Below are 8,930 nucleotides of genomic sequence, written 5' to 3' on the forward strand. Positions count from 1 at the left end.
CCATCAACATACTAAAAAGAAAATTTTAGAATTGTATTCCTCAAAAATATAAGGAGTATCAAATAAAGAATAAATAAGTATAAGAAGATATTGATTATTGTTTTTTCGAAAAAAAAATAAACCTGATGGATCAACCCGCCCTACAGATTCAACCCGTTTTGACCCGTTGTTTTGCCACCTCTTGTCCTTCTAAATCAATTTGGGTTCGTTTTGATTAGTTTATGAAAAATTAATTTTTTATACATCATTTGGTTTAGAATGATTTTTAAAAAATATAGTCATTTTATTAAAGGTTAGGAATATTAATTAAAAAAATATTTTGGCTTTTATTATTTTTTGAAGTTAATTTTTTTTTTATCCACCGGTTTAACTAAGTTGATTAAGTCTCACAAGATTATTAAGGCGACAAAATTCTCTCCAAAATTTTGTCACAGTTATGTATTCATATTCGAACTCGAGATTACTTGTTTAACGCGTACAAACAACCCCTTCCAATATGTATTGATTGGAGAATTATTATTTTTTAATTAAAAAGCAAGTTTTTGAAGATAAAAATTCAATTAACCTTACGGTTGAAAAATTCTAAAAAAATATTATTTGACATATATAATTGTGTAGATTATAAATTTGCGGGCTAAAATGGATGATTTAAGAAAATTAATTGACGAGTAAGACCCACTTAAGTGGTTAAAAAGACAAAGAAATCAGATGTTCACATTTCTCTCTCCTCTCTTTTTTCTTCCTCACAAGCTCCTCACCATGGAAATAGGGAAAGTGAGCTTCTCAAATTAAAATCTTGAGTTAGAGTCATTTTTGAGAGAAACTTCCAACTACAAAGTTGTTCCCATTGATCTTGTGAGTGACTTTCATGTAGAGTGCACCCTGTGGAGATCATTGTGTGAGGAGAAAACCCCAAAATACAGCCACGAAAATTTGGTGTCTTGGAGGAATTTTGGTGTTTTCTTGTGTTGATTTGGTGACTTCTATTTGAATCGAGAATCTATGCATAGTAAGAGATCATGAGGAATCATGATCCGTCTTAGCGACGACAGAAGAATATTCTTAGTTCTATAAAAAGCTATATTTAGTCAATCAAGAGATACGATACTCTATCCTTGCTCTCGACTAAATGTGAATGACGCTGTGAAGGATGATGCCGACATGGTATCCAAATTAGAAAGGTAGATCACGTGATTAACTCGATTAGTTCTGAGGCCACAGAGCATTATTAGTGTCTTACGTGGTCATTAGATAAATTAGGCCTCTTAAAGGAGTTTAATTGGTCCAACTTTATTTATGTCAATGACTAATTGGGCCTAATGGGTCACACTCTAAGGTTATTCTTGATTGCTTATATTTACCAAGTTTGGGCCAATAATTATTATTGAATTTTTTCAAAACTCTAGGTGTAATTGGGTTGGAGTTAGACTCCAAGCCCAATATCATCATGCGCCCCATTTGGACTGTTAGTGAAAGATTAGTTTTTTCTACTAATAGGCCCAAATGTGTTAATAGGCCCAACATGGTCTTGGGCCATGAGTCCTAGCAAGTCAAATAGTTGACTTAGCCAAAATAAATTTTAGCGCAGTTTGAAATTTGAATTTAAATTAAATTTTAAATTTAATTTAAATTTTAGATTCAAGAGGTTAAGTTGTTAAGGATAATTTTAAATTATCCAAATCGATATCTAATGAGATTAGATAGAGATTTATTATTACTATTTTATTTAAATTATGAATTTAAATAAAATTGTATTTTGCAACAATCAAGGGATTTGATGAAGATTCAAAGAGATTATAAATGTTTCACCAAAAAAGAGAGAGATTAAATGGATATAATCCATTAAAGTCTATTCTTAACTAGAAGTCAAATCATGAGGTGTCTATTTTCATGATTAAAATGATATCCTAAGAAGATACATCATATCTTCATGGATATGGTCCTAAGTAATGTTATTCAATTAGGATTGAAAAACTCTAATTAGATAACATCAAATAGCCCCTCTCTCCTTCCAATATAGAAAAGTAGTGCCTCTATTGACTAGAAATCCTAGTCTTGGCCGCCCCTTTCTCTTCATATCTTCTTCCATTGTTGCTCCTCTCACCTAACCTCAAGACAATACTACAATCTTGAGAAAATAATCAAAACACTTGAAAGCCTCTACCTTGCCACAGCCTAGCAAGCTTCCAAGGAAAGGAGGACTCAAGGAGAAAGTGTTTCTCATAAGCAACAAGAGGTAGCTGTGTGGATTACTGTTATAGGGAGTCCTCTTCTTTGACACCTTCAAGTGAAAAGATATGAACTTTAAACCCTACATGTTTTTAACATGCAGATCCTATTATATGAGGGGCATAGGTTGTCTATGCTTCCGCATCAAAGATAAATTTTATTTTATTTTTTTGTTTTTCACCCTCATGTAGGCGCACCAAGGTTTGACCAAGGTGCAATCTTTCTTGACTTTCACTTACAAATTATATTATGTACTTCTGGAAATACATTCTTAAACGAGTGTATTCTATGGAGTACATAGTATAGTTTGTAAGATTTGTAAATACAAAGTTTGTAAATATAAGTCTCCATTTTTTATTACTATATGTATAAAATATTTTTTTTTAAAATAATATTAGATAATTAGTCCTATTAGTTAGTCTTTTTCTCAAATAAAAAAACTAAAAAACAAGTCTTATCTTTCCACCAAACTTGCCCTTGTCAAATATTATTTCATATATATTATTTTTGGCCCTAAAAAAGAGTTCTAGATCCACCCATGGGTGTATTGATAAATTCGATCACTGCACAAAATATAGAGATTTAATGATTATACTTATAAAGAAAAACATTTCTTTCTCCATATACGTACATTTCAAAGAGGAAGCTGACTTTGCACCCGAGCGACTAAATCTTTAGTATATAAAGATATCAAATGTATCGAAGATTCAATATATTTATAACATTCATTTATGACATCTGAATAAAATATATCACAATCATCTACTTTTTTTTTGGAAGATGAGATATTTTTTATTTACATATCACAAAGTAAATGAATAAATACACTAAATTCAATATATGTGATGTACTAAAAATTTATTCTTACACGAGTATGCTCAATCGTTTCAATTATTCTACACGAGAGACAACGTTTTGTGGACGTTGAATCATTTCAATTATTTTAATCATAGCAAATTATCTCTTTTTTCATTATATATATATATATATATATATATATATATATATATATATATATATATATATATATATATATATCTCGAAAAAAGAAGTATCCTTCTAAAAGACACAAGCTTGTGTCTCTCTTTTCTTTTCTTTTTACCCAAGTGTGGTGGCTCAGTTGGTAGCATGGGGACCGAGTGGTGAGAGAGGACCTCGGTTCGAATCCCACCAACACCATATGGGGAGGGGCATAAGTACCGTAATCCTTGGACTCGCACCCGAACTCTGGATTAGTCCCATAGGCGGCTCAAAGAGTCGAACCCGTGGGGATACCGGGGGGTTCTGATTCGCCTTAAAGAGGTAATTAGGATCAGTTACCAAAAAAGCTTGTGTCTTTTTAGTAACTTACACAAAGTCTTACTGGTAAGACTGTGTAAATTTGAAAAGTTACTTAGTTTTCTCTCTCCTCAATCACATCGCTGACGCGTAAAGTGAAAAATAATAATAATGTGTAAGTCACTAAAAGAATACAGTGTCCTTTAAAAAGCATCCACTGAACCATATATATATAGGGCTTATCGTTTCTCAAGTTGTTTGAGATAATTTTATCTCCGGCTACTAAATCATAACCGTACAAAGATGAATCAATGGTGATAAATGAAGAGAGAGAAAAAGGGAATCATAACCATTCAAATGTAAATCAATTAATATAAGGAAATAAATAAACAAAACGACGTAGTTTTGGGTAGCCGGAGATAAATTTATCTCAAGTTGCCGGAGAAATGTTTTTTCCATATATATATATATATATATATATATATATATATATATATATATATATATGGGAAAAACATTTCTCAAGTTGCTTGAGACAATGTTATCTCCCGCCACTCCAAAATTATGTCGTTTTATTTATTTATTTTCTTATATTAATTGATTCACCTTTGAATGGTTATGATTCTATTTTTCTCTCTCTTCCTTTATCACCATTGATCCATCTTTGTACGGTTATGATTTAGTAGCCGGAGATAACATTGTCTCAAGCTGCCGGAGATAACTTTATCTCCGACTACTAAATCATAACCATACAAAGATTGATCAATGGTGATAAAGGAAAAGAGAGAAAAAAGGAATCATAATCATTCAAAGGTGAATCAGTAAATATAAGGAAATAAATAATCAAAACGACGTAGTTTTGTGGTGGCCGAAAATAAATTTATCTCAAGCAGCTTGAGAAATATTTTTTTCATATATATATATATAGGGGCATGATATTCTTACACCGGTGTAAGAGTTAGAAGTCTTACACTCAATCTTGATCATTGATCCACTTGTATCCAATGACTCACGTTACTAAAAAATTAGAGCCCTTAGATATAAGTGGGATTAACGGACAAGATTGAGAGTGTAAGTTACACTGGTGTAAAATGATCCTCACCCATATATATATATATATATATATATATATATATATATATATATATATATATAGTGGGTTCCGGAAGTGTGAGGAGGGAAATAAAGTAAACTAGAGCAGAAATGGAAAGCAGGAAAGTAGACGGACTACTATATGAAATAAATGACTGAAATTAAAATGCAGAAATTAAAACATAAAATAAATTTAAGGTGAGAACCCAAGCTGTATACGGTAGGCCGGAGTCAAACTTGGGTGGAAGGATGGAGAAGAGAAGAGTTCATTACATAAGCAGATATGAAATAACACTTTTATTCAAAACATAAAGATTGAGATTACAGTTACAAATTGAAAGATTAAAGAGAAAACAGAGAAGAAGAGAAAACTCAGAAGTACCTCGCAGTCTCTCTCTCTAGACTATCTCTCTAAACTCAGCTAATGAAAGGATGCCTTCAACATACTGAAGCAACCCTTTAAATAGATTGAAAAATCATTATTGCTACAGTACAAGTTACATGACCGACTGTTTGAACAGTGTAGGTTAAGTGAACAGTAACTGACTCGTGATGCTACAGTTTCTGCCGACACTTTGATTACGTCACTGTATGCGTCACCTTATGCTGACATCATGCTCATGTCATTTTGCCATCAGCGTTACTACAGTGGTTTTCTTCAACAGTCTTATGCTAAGTTGATTCCAAAACAATCATCCTCATTTTGGTAGAAGTCTTATGTTGAAGAAGAGATAGAAGGAGATGAAGAACCTGTCTTCTGTTTAGAACTCTCAGCTTCTTCTTGGAGTAATTGAAGAATACCTTGCAAATTCTTTGCAAAATTTTCTTTGTTGGTTGATGCTGCTAATGCTGCTGTGATCTGAGCCTTTTGATTCAAGAAAACGGAGGTTTCTGGATCAGCTGGCTTGATGCTTTTTGGATGTTTTTTAAACCAGAGCTTGACATTTTCTGGGTAAGCTCTAGAAGCATCAAATTCTATCCACCATTTAACAAAAGCTTGTCTCCTGAGTAATGGTAGTCTGATGCCTGTTTTCTCGCCGTAATTGTACTGCCATGAAAATATCCATGCCAGAGAGAACTTTGAGAAAAAATGCAGATCTATTGGAAAGGGATCTGCTAGATTGTCGAATTTTTTGGAAAAGATTGTCATTCCTTCAAAGACTTGTGGAGGAAGGATATCAAGGATTGGTCCAAAATAATCCCACCATTTATTAAACCATTGCGGGAAATTATATTGGATATTTTGCTTAAAGTAAATTAACCATGAATGTTTGTTTTCTTTATTTTGCATGAAGAAGACATTGGTCCAGGCTAATTCATAGTCCCAATAATTATATCCAATTGGATCATAAGGCTGGGAAAATTTGGTTATTTTATTTGGATTTCCATATTCTGCTGGGGTGATCACCTTGAGAATCTGGATGGTTGAATGAGTAATAAACTCAGGGTCTTTTGGACTCTTATAGTGTTTGATGGAAATAGAGTTTGAATCAAGTAGAATAAACTCATAAAAATTTTGGGATTTAGTTGGAGAATGTGGTTTGAAATGAAATTGTCGCCCTTTGAAGTCTTTGGGGAAGATCTTCACAGGAACCTTGGTTGGTTTATTATCCCAGTAGGATGGTTCCATTTGGATTACTTCTAGAAACTTGTTCTTTGAGACATATGGTGTTTGAGGTTTTGGTTTCTGGGTAGAAATAGGTTTGGGTTGGATTTCTAGGGCCCTGTTTGGACGGTTAGAGATCTGCTTGGTTTTTAGGTTATCAATCAAAACAGAAAGACTTTCTTCCTGTTCATCTTCTGAAGCTATTTCAGCCCAGGTTTTCTTTGGTAGATGGGTCAAACCTTGGTCTTGGAAGGCTTGAAGTGTTTGGATTGGCATTGCATAGTCTGCTTTGGATTGTTTAGAAGAGGAAGTATCCTCAACTCTTTGGGTAGATGACCCAGTTTGGGGTTGGGTAGATGACCCAGATTGTTGTTGGGCTGGAGACCCAGTTTTTTCTAATTTTTTAGCTAACCCAGCCAGGATTAGCTTTCCTTTCCTCTCTTTAGAAGAGGTTGATTTTACCGATTTCGGCATGACAGGACACTGTTTATCTTCCCTGCAGAAATTCACGAGTGAGATAATCAGGGAGAGAGTTTGAGGTGCCTTTGAGATATTCAATTTCAAAATCAAAAACACTTAAGATAGCTTGCCATCTAGCAAAAATTTGTTTAGATGCTAGATTCTTTACGTCCTTTTGTAAAATGTCTTTTGCAGATTTGCAATCAACACGGATTAAAAACTTTTGATTTAATAAATCAGATTGAAATTTTGAAATACATAAAACAATTGCTAAAACTTCTTTTTTGACAGTGGAATACTTTTGCTGTGCTGGATTCCAATGTTTTGAAGTGTATGCAATGATATGCTCTTTGTCTGAGACTCTTTGTTTAAGAATGCCACCATAACCTATGTCAGAGGCATCAGTTTCAACAATTTTGAAAGCCTGAGGATTGGGAAGATAAAGACAAGGAAGTTCCTTTACCTTAGCTTTGACATGTTTGACTACGTCAGTATGAACATCAGTCCAGGGAGGAGGGTCTTTTTTAAGACGATTATGGAGAGGCTTGATTAGATTATTAAGCTGAGGAAAGAAGTTAGCTACATAATTTAAACAACCAAGAAATCTTTGTAATTGAGTTTTATAAATAATTTGATTGGGAAATTTGTCAGCAAATTCAATAGCTCTACAAATTGGAGTAATAGTCCCTTGATAAATAGTATGACCGAGGAACCTGATTTTTGTTTGAAATAGATTGATCTTTGATTTAGAAAGAGCTAAACCATTTTTCTTAATTACATCTACAAAAATATGAAGATGTTTAAAATGTTGATCAATAGATTGAGAAAAGACAAGAACATCATCAATGTAGACAATAGTGAAAGTTGAGTATGGATTGAAGATATCATTCATGATTCTCTGAAATTCAGAGGGAGCATTCTTCAGTCCAAAAGGCATTACCTTCCATTCGTATTGACCAAATGGAACAGTAAAAGCTGTCTTGTAACATTCATTGTCATTGAGCTGGATTTGCCAAAACCCAGATTTCATGTCAAATTTAGAAAAGATTTTTGCCGAATACAAACGATTGAGAAGATCTTTCTTATTTGGAATCGGATACCGAATCCATTGAAGAGCTTGATTAAGAGGTTTGTAATTGGTAACTAACCGTGGAGTTCCACGCTCAATTTCAGATTGCTTATTGACATAGAAGGCAGAACAAGACCAAGGACTCTTGCTTTTCCTGATGAGACCTTTAGCAATGAGATCAGCAATTTCTTTTTGACAAAAGACAAGAAGTTCACCACTCATTTGAATAGGACGAGCTTTGGTTGGGATTTGCCTTTCATTAAAATCCTTTTCATAGGGAAGATCTACGATATGTTTTTTCCTTTGCCAAAAAGCATTCGGAAGATCAGAACAAATTGTATTTTGGATTTGTTCAAGCAAAACTTTGATCTTTTGTTGAACTTCAGGCTGCTTTAACTGATTTTCAATATTCTTAAAAGAAATTTCTTCTTTAAGGAAATTGATTTGTTTTTGTTTATAATGGATAAAATTCAAATCTCTTATGATGGGTTTCTTAAGAAATTTAAAAACAATTGGTTTGTCCAAATGATAAGTAATTATACCCTCATCTGTGATAGTTAGAGGAAAAAGAGATTTGATGAACGGAGTTCCAAGAATAACTCCATCTTTTAGGTTTTTAACAAGGAGAAACGGTGTTTCAACTTTTAAATTATCATTTTCAATGATTGCTTTCGGAAGTTTATAATTAACCTGAAGTTTTGAACCACTAGCAGTACTAAGCCGTTCAGAAGTCTTTTCAAAATATTTAGTAGGAATTAGACCTTCTTGAATGCAGTTTGAATCTGCCCCTGTGTCAAACAGAGCTTCAATTTCAAGGTCAAAATTACCTACATTGAGTTTGATTGGGATATAGAATTTTTGAATTGTTAATTGATTAATTAATCCTAAAAATTTTCGTCTTTAAGATTCTTTTCTTCATCTGGTTTAGACAGAGTATTTTCCATACTCGTTCCCGTTGATTCTTCATTTTGTAATTGAAGAAGGATGTTCTGATGAGTTTGTTGTTGTTCTTTGATTTGTTTAACTTCAGTTTTGAGAATATTGATCTCATACTGAAGATCTTGGACAATTATAGGTTTGACAGTAATACTCTTTTCTAGTTTTTTAAGGGTATCTTTAAGATTAAACTTTTAGGAACCAACAACTCTTTAGTTTTTTCCAAGGATGATTTTATTTTGCTAAGATTATTTGTGATTT

Source organism: Gastrolobium bilobum, unplaced genomic scaffold (assembly GCF_033153095.1).
Source record: "Gastrolobium bilobum isolate Gb01-03AN ecotype WA unplaced genomic scaffold, APGP_CSIRO_Gbil_v1 utg57960, whole genome shotgun sequence".
In the NCBI taxonomy this organism is placed as follows: Eukaryota; Viridiplantae; Streptophyta; class Magnoliopsida; order Fabales; family Fabaceae; genus Gastrolobium; species Gastrolobium bilobum.